Source organism: Spea bombifrons, chromosome 5 (assembly GCF_027358695.1).
Source record: "Spea bombifrons isolate aSpeBom1 chromosome 5, aSpeBom1.2.pri, whole genome shotgun sequence".
NCBI lineage: Eukaryota > Metazoa > Chordata > Amphibia > Anura > Pelobatidae > Spea > Spea bombifrons.
The window spans coordinates 82,030,453-82,045,155 of record NC_071091.1 but is presented as its reverse complement, the minus strand read 5'-3'; positions in this window follow the sequence as shown (position 1 = coordinate 82,045,155).

Below are 14,703 nucleotides of genomic sequence, written 5' to 3'. Positions count from 1 at the left end.
ATTAAATTAAACATTGCTGCCAAGAATTCAGCCATCGTTCCACTGCCACTAGCTAGAAGCATAATTTGTAGTGAATCAGTAGCCATTCGCCACTATTTTGGGCAAACCTAAAATTATGTTTTTTTTTTCCCATAGCTGTATTATGAAGAAAAAAAACAGGGATTCTGATTGTTCAATTCTTTTTTTTTTAGGCTGAGGAGTTTATTGACAAAAGAAACGACTGGCTAGATTCAATGGCGGAAATAAATTGATTAGAAATAATTGAATAGCAATCCAATAGCAATGTAAAAATTGAGATAAAACCAGTAAAACATTTTATTTTGGCCAGTGAATGAATCTGGGCTAATATGTCTACTTTTAGCTAAAGTTTTTTTTCTGTTGAAATATCTAGGAGGATTGCTATTTAGTTACTTGTGATAGATTTATACGTGGCATTGAATCTGGCCCAATATATCACTCTTTTAATAAAATTGTACTTCGTTACTTTAAGTTTAGCATTGTTATTCAAGAGCCTGGTATCTTTGTGAAAGCACCTCTGTGTCAATAGCTGGCTGAACTCAACATCGGGTTTTACAGTAATGCAGAAAACAGCGGTTATGAATGCACACGAGAGAGCCCGGCCCAACTAGTAGGTCTCCTTGTGTTGGCAAATATGTTTATAGCTGTCATATGAAAAAACTCCTAGAGTCGGGCCTTCTCTTACGTTACTGTTGTCTGACAGATATAACAGTATTTTCTGATTTTCTACGGTACCATACATACTGTACTTATACGTAACCTCATTGATTTCAGCTCTGGCACTTTCCTAATAAAATTTCTTGCCTTTCATCAACTTGTAAACCTTTACACGTTACAATGCCAGTATATACACTTAGCTTGCGGGGTTTTTTTCCGGCCATTTTTAATTCCTGGTCCCAAATAGAGCAAAATGATGAAATTACACAGTTCTAATATGTCTTAAGCCTTCAAGAGCCAAAGCGGTTAATAAACCATTGCTTTCAAAAGATGGAATGATCTCTACTCAAAAAAATAAAGAAGAGACCTCTGATGTTTAATCTCTTTCTGCAATATAACATTGAAAGTTAAATACCAGGAGTGTAAATGGCTATTTCGATTACAATATCCACTGGCATTATTTATTAAATAAAACCATTTTTGCCACTTAACTGCCGAAGAGGCAGAAACATGTTGAGCTTCATTGCCTACCCCACGTAAAAGAACTGGAAATTGTGTATGTTTAAATGCCCTCTTACTATTACTACTGTAAAGTGCAATCTATGTTGTTTTTGTATTGTGTGATAATAAGAGAAATTACATTTTTTTATCCCAAGGATTCCAATTTCCTTGTAAAATAAGACATTGGGAAATATAGATTATTTTTTTTCATTGGAAGGAACATGCAAAAGCAATTTGCTCCAGCACAAAATGAGGCATCCCTGCTTAGTATTAAAATTGGCAGAAGACCCGTCTCGAAACGATTTACGGCAGCTGTCACCTGACTTGTCTAATGGAATGTGCAATCTTCTGAATTCTAACTTTAAATGGCTATTTGTTGTCTTTTGAATGGTTCTTTTTTTTTTTTACCATAGTAATTTAAAGCTTTCTATCTTTCAAGAAGGCATGACCACGGAAAGCAGTGTTATTGAACAAATCATAAAACGGATGTAAATTTTGTACAGTATCAGAATGTATAAATTGAGCTTGCTTGTAGGAAGAAAACTTTAAATAAAACTTTATGTAACAATTCATCTACTTGCACTGGTCTTTTCTTTTTACTTTTCACATATTTTCATAATTTTGTGCATTGTCCTGTGTTTAAATGAGTTAAAAACAGGTCTATGTAATATACAACGCTGGGCAGTATACTGAAAATCGCTGCATTCTGACAATTTTGTCCCAAAGACAGCATGCCACAAATGACACTTACCGAAATGTTATGTGTGTTGTGGGTGAAGACTGTAAGCGCAAAATGTTTTCTATGTGATGGATCAAATGGCTACATGTCTTATGTCGGCACTCTGACATATCGTTCAAAATTTCGGAGGAGCTTTTCGCTGTTCTCATAGAAAACAACTACATTTCTAGTTGTGTGACATAACTTCAAAGGGTTTTCTAGTTATCAATTAGCCTTTTAAACTTAGATTAACGTGCTATTGGAACAAAGGAGTGATTGGAGAGACGAGGGGCCCCTGTACGCCTATGAAAATATTCCCTTAAAAATCTTTCAAAAACAAGGACATTTCTAAGTGACTCCAAACTTACTTTTGGTAGTGTATGTCGGTGGAGAAGGAAGTAGGTTTGTTCTTCACAAGTTTTTCCAGGGTGGAAAAAATAGTCACATATTTAGTAATAATGGAATAATAGATTAACTTGTATGTGACCGGAAATGTTGTGAGATCAATGGTTGCTGTTTGGTTCCCATATTCCCCAAAACCCTATTTGGTCTATATGGTATTTTACTGACTTACATAAATGGAGTAGTTACTCATCTAACATACTAAGGTATGATATGATAGAAATAACAGTTTCATATCAGGTGCTCCTGCACAAAGGCTAAAAACACATTAATTACAACAAAATAATTTATTTACATTTGCCAAGCATTCAATGAGACCATGAATGTTTGAAACAAGCTCGCCTGAGAAGAAATGCAATGCTCACTGGAGGACTATGGGAAATGAAGGATAATTCTCATGGCATGCTCTGATTATGGAGGTGGATGAGATGTCAGTACTGCAAGATCATATAGAAAGAATGGAAAAGAAATATTTGGGAAAATTGTGTTAAATAACACCATTTACTAGTACCGATAGGCAGGGCTGGTGGAAGGATTTTCATCACCCTTTGTGACAAATCATAAAAGCTTCAAGAGACATGATAAGTACAACATTTGCTTGATTCCAAATGTGTTGTATTTGGGAGTCAGTTTTATGTATCATTTCTACATTCATTGCAAGAGGTTCATTTCTCCTGCTGTTAATGAGAACTTCATAAGGCCAGCACGGTTTAGCTGGAGTAAAAGTGTGGACCTCTGGTCTATCCGGAGGCAGCCCTCTCAAAGAGGGAAGGTTTGCTAATAAAGCTATAGATTCACCGAACGTAGCCTAAGGCGCCAGTGTAGTTCACAGGGGAGAAGTCTCTGGTGATGGGAATGATATAACAGAGAACATGTGAAAATACTGATTTCATTATTTTGGGTTAAGATGAATGAGTGGCTGTGAAAATGTCCTATAGTGGCCAGACAATATGCGGTGTATAAAACCAGAGGACAAGTCCAGAGGAGCAGAAGTCCTAATACCGTATTGGCTCGGATATAGGCCGCCCCCGTATATAGGCCGCACCCTAAAAGTTTGGTGCTTTTTTAAAGAAAAAGTTTTTTTTCTTTAAAAAAGCACCAAAAAAAAACATGCTACCACTGTCCTTCACCCCTGAGATACGCTGCCGCTGTCCTCCATCCCCGAGATACGCTGCCGCTGTCCTCCCTCCCCGAGATCCGCTGCCGCTGTCCTCCCTCCCCGAGATCCGCTGCCCTCCCTCCCCGAGATCCGCTGCCCTCCCTCCCCGAGATCCGCTGCCGCTGTCCTCCTCTGCCCCCCCTCCTCGACTTACCGGAGCAGACTCCCGGGTGTCTTCAGGGCCGGCGAGGGACATCTACGCAATACGCGTATGCAACTTCCGGTACCGTTACCGGAAGTTGCATTTGCGTATTGCGTAAATGTCTCCCGCCGGCCCCGCAAGACACCCGGGAGTCTGCTCCGGTAAGTCGGGGGTGGGCAGAGGTAAAACGCTTAGATAACCTCCCGTGCCGGCACCCCCCCCCCCCGTGGGAAGTGCTGGCAGGGGAGGCTGTCTGAGAGTATCGGGGAGAAGGATACAGGTCCCCTGCACCGCTGCGGGGGATCTGTATCTTAACCCCGCTGCCTGCCCGGCGCCCGGGACTGCATGTCCCGGGCGTCGGGCGCTAGACCCCGAATATAGGCCGCACCCCCACTTTAAAAACTTAAAGTGGGGGAAAAAAGTGCGGCCTATATTCGAGCCAATACGGTATATGTACATCTACATGTAAGCGATATACTGTACCTAAACTATTTTAATTTAAATTGTTTAATTAAATAAAATATTTTATTTGTATATGATTGGGAAGGATAAGAATAAAACTCCAAATCATAATGTATAGGAGCTTGTAGGCAAACTTCTCTGCCCGAACATCCCAAATCACAAGTTGGGGTTATTAAAAAAAATAGAATGTACCATATATATAAATCAATGTAAAGTGATTGTGTATAGAACAGATACATTGTGTGCAGTCTTTGCACTCAAGGATGTTATATTTTTTAGCTAATACTTTACACCTGCAATAAGGATTCTGCTAATCTTCAACAAAGATGCTGAACTGTGGAACCGAAGCTTATTTCTTGGACCTTGTCAGATATATTCTGTGCATGTCACTGTTCCACACCAATTACATAATTCAGAGGATGCTTTCATGCACAGCTTTGGACCCTTATGCATAAGCCATTTCTGATGAAACCAAAATTAAAATCTGACTGACGGAAATCTCAGTAATCCTGAAAATGGAAACTCAAATAGTTTACAGAAATGGGAAAAAAAGGACTTGTTTTAAAATTACTTATGCAGGATTAATCCCCTCCTCCCTGGTTGAATGAATATGCCATACTTTGCTTAATAAAGCTTACATGAATTGCAAAGTAAACTCTGCTAACTTGTGAAACTCTTATCTCAGTCCTTCACCATTGCACAAAGCACTGAACACACTTACAAGATGTAAAAAAAGGGGTTTTCTATAACTATACCAGTTGCTATTGATCACCGTTTCATATAGTATATACATTTAACCATTGGACACCCAAGACAATGGCTTGTAATTCATTCATTCCTATCGTTCCTTACCTATCACATAACAAATACTTGAATTTCATCAGTAAAGAATAAAACAGCTGCCTGCGCTATGTTGGACAGAGACTGGGGGTGACTGAGGTGGCGCAGACAAATGTCTAGGATGGATACCCAACAAGGCCGGACTGGGGATGACTAAACAGCCCTTTAAGGCCAGCGGCTGTCAAATGATGTATATGGGGATGCACATTATGTTTTTATACTCCTGCCGGTTGCAGCACACTGCAGGCCTGATTTGCCACTGAAGTGTAAGTATTGATAATTCCGCAGCCCTATCGGCCACTGGCCCACTAGGCATTTGGCCAGTGTGCTGAAAGACCAGTCTTGGCCTGATACTCAATGTGAATAATTCATTCTACTAAGAGAGTTTGTTTCAAGGTAAAGATAATTAAATTGTAATTTTTGGCAACCAAATAGGGAAGTAGTTATTTATTGAGGTTCTGCTGTACACGACAAAGAACTCAGATTTAGCCCCTAGCTCAAAAATCTAAAGAAATGGAATCTAGAGGCAGTTAATTGATGTAATTACTGGGTTTTGTTTAACGGGCTCTGTGACAACATGGAGCCTCTATCAATCGCATATGCATGGAGAACCTGAAAGTTGGCTGTTGATTAACTATACAATCAGAAGTTGCATAAAATCAGAAGATAGGTTGTTGTTGTGTCCCACACGCTTCAAAAAAAGAAAAAAAAAAAAAGACTGTATTGACTTTTTGTTAGCTTTTCCTATCTAAAGGGCTTGCTTGTGTTGCGCTTAAGAAAGTTATTTTGTGTGCAGAGGCTAAATGAAAGTCCAACAGGTTCCATTTCAAGAACTGGTGAAATCGATCTGGATTTTATGTATGCTGATTTGAAGTCCTAAATTTTCCTAAGCTCTCTGCTGGGTTGTCTCCTATAACAGCCAGCATTTCCTTTGAAGGCGAGTCCTAGAGTTTAGACTGTGTGAAATGACACCCTAATTACACAATTTGTCTTTAGCCAAGACATAGACCACGGTATATCCCATTACAGCAATGCATTCCTCGTTACCGCCATGTGTGCAGCTGGCACAAATTAGTGTTGCCAACTCTTATGTGCGTTGGTCATTTTCTAAATGTGAATGATGCTGTTTGTATGCTTTATATGGGAATTAAATAACATAAAATGAAATAACATTTACTGCATGTAAATTAGAGCATGTATTTATTGTTATTGGAAAACAAGAATTCTGTTTAGTTTTACTTATTCCTCAACTCTCCCTGCTGAAACCAGGAAACATCAGCATCTAATCTTATTGCGATCCTCAGTAACAACCTCTTAAGTCACTGAAGCAGAAGCCGATTGCATGTATGCAAGCAAAACATAAGTGTTTAGATAGCATATGTGTGATTGACTCATTGATTTCTTCACTGGGAGTTAAGCTCCCTTTGACTAGAATAGGAGTTCTCCTGAGCATGTGCAAAACGCATACTGAGGTATGCGCAGTGCCTTCAGTAGTGACAGCTAGGGGAGGAGTTAAATGAGAAGTTTCAGTTTCCAACTCAATTTTGCACTAGTAAACAAAGAATACATGCACCAATTTGCATGCAGTAAAATGCATTGGAGTCTCTCCAAATCTGCCTTGGCGTGCCAAAGAATAGCAGCTCATTACCAAGCCACGGGCACTGCTTTGATGTGTAGGTGGGTGAGCGTTCTACCCACTCCCCACCTATTTTCCATCTCATTAAGTTCAAGTCACACCCCTTCTTGGATGCTTGAATATGGATCCGGGAGGGGAGTACTTTAGGAAAGCATACCTGGGAGGACAAACGTATTGGGGCATACCTCTTAATTATTGAATTCAGGTGTTTTTAATCAGACACATTGTCACAGGCGTACAAAATGAAAGTTACCTGCCTGACTGCACTGTACCAACCGTAAAGTTTGGTGGAAGAGGGATAAAGGTACTGGGCTGTTTTTCAGGGGTTAACACTTCAGCATACCAAGACATTTTGGACAATGCTTTGCTTCCAACTAGAGGACTGCATTGGGATGCGGGACTTGCAGGCGCGGGTGGTCTTGCTGGTGTTGCGGGCGGGAGCGGACGGTCAGACACTGTATCTGCGGGTCCCAGAATTCCTGCGCAATCCCGCAAGGCTCCCTCACAGCGTCTCTTCTCTTGTTCTGCCCAGAAACCCAGCGGAGTCACGTGATGTGACGTCACTTCCCGTGACTCCGCTGTGTTCCTGGGCGGAGCAAGAGAAGAGACGCTGTGAGGGAGCAACGCGAAGGCAGCCTTGCGGGACTGCGCGGGAAATCTGCAGATCAGGTAAGGGGGTGGGCGTGATTGACCACATATGTGGCAGGAGTGGGCGGGATTGGACATGTATGTTGCGGGAACGGGCGGGAGTGGAACACACACATTGCAGGAGCGGGTGGGATTGGACAAAAAATCAGCGGGAGCGGGATTTAAAAAACAGTCCCGCGCAGGGCTCTACTTCCAACTTTGTGGGAACAGTTTGGGGAAGGCCCTTTTCTATTCCAGTATGGCTGTGCCCCAGTGAACAAATTAAGGTCCGTAAAGACATGGTTGGATGAGTTTGGTATGGAAGAACTTGACTGGCCCGTACAGAGGCCTGACCTCAACCCCACTGAACACCTTTGGGATAAACTAGAACGGAGATTGCGACCAGACCTTCTCATCCAACATCAGTGCCTGGGCTTCACAAATGCTCTACTGAAACACTCCAAAATCTTGTGGAAAGCCTTCCAAGAAGAGTGGAAGCTAATATAGCTACATATTAATGTCTATATATTTAGAATACAAAGTCCCTGTTGGGGTAATGGTTAGGTGTCCCAATACCTTTGTCCCTATAGTGTATATTTTTAAATTCGGTGGTCATTTTGTGTGTGTTTAAGCACAAAACCATTGTGCCATTTGTGTCAGATTTTGAAGTGGTTTGTACAAAACACATTGTGACAAATACATCAAGTTTTTCAATAATAGTGGCGTCAGCTGCATTTTGCTGTTGTCTGTAGGATTGAAGAGATTAAATGAAGTAGATTTGGGTGTTAACATTACTGTCTCTGTAAGTAAATTAAACAGTGGACACAATGTTTGCAAATGGAGGAGAGCTTCTTGGTGTGTATATATCATACATCCCTGTGATTTTAGCGGCGGATGCCATTCTGCACCTCCGCAGGAGTGCAATAAGTGATGCGATAAACCAGGAAATTAGAAGAATGTAAATTCTCGCAAAGGAATTGCACGCTGGGGGAAAAATTGCTTTCTCATGCTTATATTTTTTTCATGGAAATAATTCACCTGCCTCCTAAAATCAAATTGTTAAATGGCTTGGTGGGAGAGCATAACCTGAAAATGATATGCTGCTGGACTCAGATATATCAGCAGAGTAATCTCTCTCTTCTTTGCAAGGAATAGACACGCTGTTTTCTGGATAGATAACGGCTGTATGGCATCCATCTGTATTAACCAGCTCACTGCAAGGCCTGCTATACACTGTGCATTACAATCTAACATATAGTTGTTTCAGACCTCACTGGCACCAGCTGGGTTAATAGTCTGTCTCCAAATATGCCTATACAACCATAAAAAATAGCATCTTTCTTGAAGTGCAAATCCAATTTCCTAATTGAATATTCTATGGATTCAGGTATTTATTAAACATAACTGATATTATTACAAAACTGGCAAAAAAATCCTTAAAGTGTGGATAAATGGCTTGGATTTATTCTCTCAGCTCTTTTACGGTAAAGTGAATCATGGGATGTTTTCTCTAAACTAAGAGGAATTATTATCAGATTATTTCAATTATTTGAAATAATTGTTGAACCCTTACACCTGACCTCATACCCTTTTATATGTAAAAATTTGACAGCATATATCTCTGCAGACAGTACTAAATTAACTAATAAACTGATCTCTTGACTAATGGAACATATAAGTACATTTTTCTTGACGGTTAATGACCACAGACATATGGGCTTGCATTGAAGCAGTTGAGTGGAATCCCGCTGGAAAGAGGAAGGGTTAATGTCTGCTCAGAATATATGTTATGTACTTTCATGCCACGCAAGATCATTTTCTCCTTTTGTTTCACTTCACTGAACAAGCTTCATTACGCTACTTATTCCAGCATTCACAAACCCAGTCAACTAGCTGAGCTACACCTCTTAACATTACAATATTGATGTTTTTTTCCACATAGGGCATGGTTAAAATTCCCACTGAGTCTTTACGGCAAAATAAGCCGATGTTAGGAAATCACTCATCTTATTATCACTAATAAAGAGTAACAAAGGATATCTGACTCCAGCTACAAGCGCAGTCAGCACCACATAAACAAAAAAGCATTAATGGTAAAGTGCTAGGTAACAACACTCTTCTCTGAAGGACTTAACCCATTCACTTGCACAGCTTAACAAAATTGTATTAGCCTGGGTCTGCTCATTAAAGATAATAGATTTATTGAATAAAAAATCATGACATTCAACACATGCAGTTAACCAAGATGTTCTATGACTCCGTGAAAAAAAGGTGACCAAAAACAAATATATTGATGACATAGAACATCATGAAGAAAGTAGCGTTGTGAACAGGAGCCGGTTCCTGGTGCAGGGGACTGCCTCACGCCCAAGGCAGTGTTTGGGAACCGGCATTCACCATCCCCAGGTCAGAAGTCTCATGCGATCACGCGAGTCTTTCTTGATGAGTTAAAACTTCCATCACCCTCAAATAGGAGTGATGGGAGTTGTACCCCCTAAGTGCAAGAGAGAACTAAAAGGATGGCATACTTGAGAAAATGTATCTTTGTCCCTACTGTTTGTACAGTACGTATTTTGAAATTTAACCTTTTATTTTCAGCGTGCCCACCCTGCCCTGTTCTGTGTGTTGTTGTGCAGTGACATGAGCTTGTCATGTAGTGGGCCCTGTAGATTTTAAAAAATACACAAAAACAAAATATACAAAAACCTATGCCTGAATTCATTTTGATAGGTATTTCCTAGGAAACATGGAAAGTTTGGTGAAAAAAGAGCAACAAAAACTAATGTTACGGCTCCTTTTGCCAGGGATTGGTTATGAGGTATGCGTTTCACTATATGATATATGTATTTCACTATATGATATATGTGTTTCACTATATGATATATACGTTTCAGTATATGATATATGCATTTCACTATATGATATATACGTTTCAGTATATGATATATGCATTTCACTATATGATATATGTGAGATAAAAAACGGAAATAATGTCCCTAACGGCACCTCATAATTGGTGACCAAATGGTTGCATAAGTATCAAAATGCTCCTTGTGAAATACTTGTCTTCTCTTATATATATAAACTTGTGTGAGGGTATTTTGAGCTGTGGGCTGCTAAACAGTCCCAAATGAGACGGCGTCACAAATACAATTTGGGAAAGAGAACAGGTTTGTTTTCCCTGTAACTTCCAAAATCCATAGAACCTATGCATATGGGGATGCATTTTTGTGGAGGTATTTTGAGCTGATAGGCTGCTAAACAGTCCCAAATGAAACAAAGGCTTCAGAAAATACAGTATTCTGTGCATTCAATTCTAAGAAATATGGAAAGTTTGGAAAAAAAATCCCTATGCCAGGGATTGCTGACCAACTGGTTGCATGATAAGAGTCCAAATGCTCCTAGTGAAATACATACAAATACTTCTGTGGGGGTATTTTGAATTGGTGGGTAGCTAAGCATTCCCAAATGAGACATAGGCCTCATACAATAAAATTAGAAAATGTCAAGTTTGGAAAAGTGAACGGCCATGTTTCATTGTGTGTCCCATAACATCCAAAAAAAAAAAACATAACAAACCTATGATTTTTGTAGTATTTTTGAAAATGAACTGGTTTGGGGACTATTTTCACAGTATTTTCCCCCCGAAATATTTTTATTATTTTAATGTATTATTCATATTAAATGTTTGACTATACATCTAAAAATGGTATCAAAAGAAAGTCCTGTCTGTCCATGAAAAAGTACTATATAATTTGTGTGAGTGCACAAAAAACAATTTCATATAAGCAAGCATTACATGGTTAAGAATTTAATGTAAAGTATATATCTACATTCTCTCTTGTTCCACTTTCCGTTCTTCTGTAAGCGCTGTTCAGATGACAAGTACTTATGGAATGTACCAAAATCAGGTGGGTCACTTATTTCCCTTAGATTGACACAAAACATAAAGTGTGTTCCCAGCATGAACTATCTATTCCCATATGTCTTACTGGTACATTAGTGCCTACTGATATGTTCTTTTTTTTAACTATTAAACATATCTACTGCAGTTCTTTAATGCATTATCATTTTATATTTTCTCTCAAGATTACAAGGTCATTGGTTCTCGCATCCTGGTTTGTGTTGTTCTGTTAAAGAGAGTACCGGTATTTTAAAACTCTTAACCCACTGGGCTTTTTACAAATAATAAAAATAATAATCACATTTTAGTTGGGGTTTTGAGATTCAGTTAAAAGACCTTCCACTATATTTTTGTAAAATGGACCTTTAAGGGTTTATACACCCAATGGCACATGAGTTGCACTCAAGCAGTAAACCGATGTTCCTGAATATTGTCATGTTAGCCATAAGTTTGACAGATCACTAGAGATATCATCTCTATAAAGACAGAAAAGTATGGGGAAAGGGAACTAAACAATGTTGTTAGTTGGACCTTACTTCAATAAGCAATTCAGGTTTCATGATCGTATTAACACGTGTCGGCAAAAAACAAACCATAATTGTGCCTTTTTTGCAGTGTCTACGGGATAGTTTGGAAAACGTGAAACGCAGTTGAATGGTTTATTCTGCCCACCTCATGCTGCTTTCACTTCACTAAATAATTGCCTTTACTCCAGGCAAGAATAGTTTTAAACAGGCTTTCTCACTTTAGTCATTCAACCTAATAATTCATCAGTAGATAGCAGAGTGCTTAGGGCTGTATGAATACTTAGCTTAGTGGTAAGATGCACTTATCTGGTCACCATGGTGTCTTTATGCCTTTGTGACCTAACACGGTAACTTATGTAAAAAAAAAAAAAAAAAAAAAAAAAAAAAAGGTGGTATAAGTTGATATTCCTTTGAATTGTATGGTAAATTGAAACAAACATGCTAATATGGGCATGACTTATTCTAGCACATCCAATGTGAATCTTGAACAGAATCTAGCTAACAATACTGTTAGCATATGGTGGATCAAAAGGGACATAAGCCCTCCACTGTACAAAGGACAGCATACCAAATAACATAAACCATTCCCCCATCTACTCTTCCTGTTTTTTTCTGTTGCAATGACCTTAATCAGCCCTTGGTCTCGTCTTACATTCAGGATAGCCATATGTCCTACACTATGCAAAATTCCCTCACTGTATTGGCCTCTATTTTTTCTGCTGGAAGGCTTTTTATCTTACACTTTTAGATTATGGCCTCTTATTCCGTTTCTCCTCCTTCGAAATAAATCCCCCTCCTACTCTTTGTTAGATCCCTTTATGTATTAAAATGTTCTCCTGAGATGAGGAAAATGTACATTTATAAGTCCAAGACATGGAGACAATCCGTGTTCCTTATTTGTGAAACACGTTTTGTTATTATATATATGGTATCTGATCTGTTGCTGTATTGCTCACATGTTCTCATCGATATTGAGCAATGATTCTGTATTAGTTTCCTTTCCTATATATTTTATTACATGCACAAAACTAATTGAAATTAAAAATGTAAAAAGAAAAATTTAAAAGAAATTAACTCTCCTGTTTTCCTGAGTAGCAAGCAGTGGTAAAATGTATTAAAGCTTTATATAAAAAATTTTTTTAGAAGTGTTTATACAGGCATATACGCATAGGAGATCTATGGTTAACAGCCCACTAAGCTGCCCCTTTACAAACATCACAGGTGGCTCATGATATGCCACATGACGTGCCACTTTTGACAGTTATATCAATGGCCAGAAGAAAGACCAGAACAAAGTTAAAGGCAGAGATCTGGTAAGCCTCATAGACAATGAAGCTCTTCCTGGACTAGAGCAGAGCTCTGCTCCAGTATTTTGGTCTAGTCCTACTTTACCTGTCCTGTACACATGGCTGATAAATGGTTGGTGTAATGGGAACCCGGGGTCTCTAGCCAAGATCCCATGAATGTTGCCATTACCTTTCTCAGGTACTCTGGGAACAACATTCTGTAAGCCATGCTCAAAACATCATTTCTGGAAGGACCACTGCTCCTATTCCAAGTCACTAGTAGTACAGTACCATAGCTCCATTTGTGAACACAAATATAAGCAGATAACAGCCAGTGCTAAGTGTAGCAGTCAATGGATAGGCACCTACCACCTCCATGTTACTCTAAGGAGAAGGGCAACTAATCCGAGAAGAGTACATTCTATGTGCTGTTGAGGATCAGCACAGGCAGCCCATCTTAACCTTTATTATAAGCAGCCATCTGATGCCAATGCAAGGATCATCTCTTCTCCCGTCTTGGTACTGGCACTCCTGCTCCTATCATGCCTGTCGTGCTCCCTGACAGTCTGTGTCATATAAATTAAAATATACATATATGACTACAAAATATATCTGAGAACACAATACAAATGTTGTGCCCTTCTAGTACAGATATCTCTGATTTGCTCTTTCAAGGCACTGCATTGTGCAGACTGCTGGGATATGATGCTGTATTAAGAAACTCCACACAGTGCAACTGTAGTATTGACAGTGATGAACAACACTGGCTGCTGCACATTATCCAGTAAGAGCTTCCTTGATGCATAGAGAATTTCTGCTCTGAAGCCAACCATGATATAAGCATCATTCCCATGTGGTGTTATCCTAGGCAAATCTTATAGGTCACTATGTCCAAGCTTCATCTTTTATGTTATTCAAAGTAAATGAATAACGGTCCAGCGCAGGGTTAATGCTTTTCTAACGGTGCGCAGTAACAGCACTGTCACAGACTAATAGCTTATTTCACAATTTGAAGTTAGAGAGCTTACTTCTTGGCAGAAGCCTGGCATTATAGGGGTTAATGAGATGTTGCCACCATGATCTTCTAGAACAATGAGACACCCCAGGATGTAGATTAAAGAATCCTGATGCACATAGCAGTTGGTAAAGATACTTCGCCTTTGGCCTTATGCCTTTTAATACATTTCATTCACACCCTGTTGTGTCAGATTTCCTACGTACTTGTAGCTTATAAGGCTCAGCTTCAGATCTAACTGCGGCATATTTGGGTTTATCTGGCTAGCTACATTACCAGCCTGGTTTATACCTCTCATCCTTCAAGAAATCTATGCCTGACTGCATTTATGTTCTCATTTAGCATCTCAAAATGGGCACTTGCTTTCAAGAAGGGTTACTGCATGATTCACCCGCTTTGTTAATTTGGTTAATTAGCATACTGTCTCCCCTTAACAGCCTTACAACAACAATGCTTTTGACTGCTTTCCAAATCCAAAAGTTGAAATGCAATGAACTTAAACAAACACATAAATATCCTTTGTAAGTTAAAAAAATAACGCAAAATAAATAAATAAATAAAGCAAACACTCTTTAAAAATAACCAAAGTATCAAACTACTGGAACAGTGTCAGCGTGGATAAGAAAATATCATATTTTAATTAATGGCAGGCAAAATGACATCTGCTACAGCAAACAAACAGCGTATGTGCAAGATAACAAAAGCGAACATTAGTTGGCTCTATTTCCATACATTTAAAGGCAGAACAGTCATCTTCTGAATGGATGTAAAGTTTACACTATCACCGATTAGGTGTTTTATAATAAAAA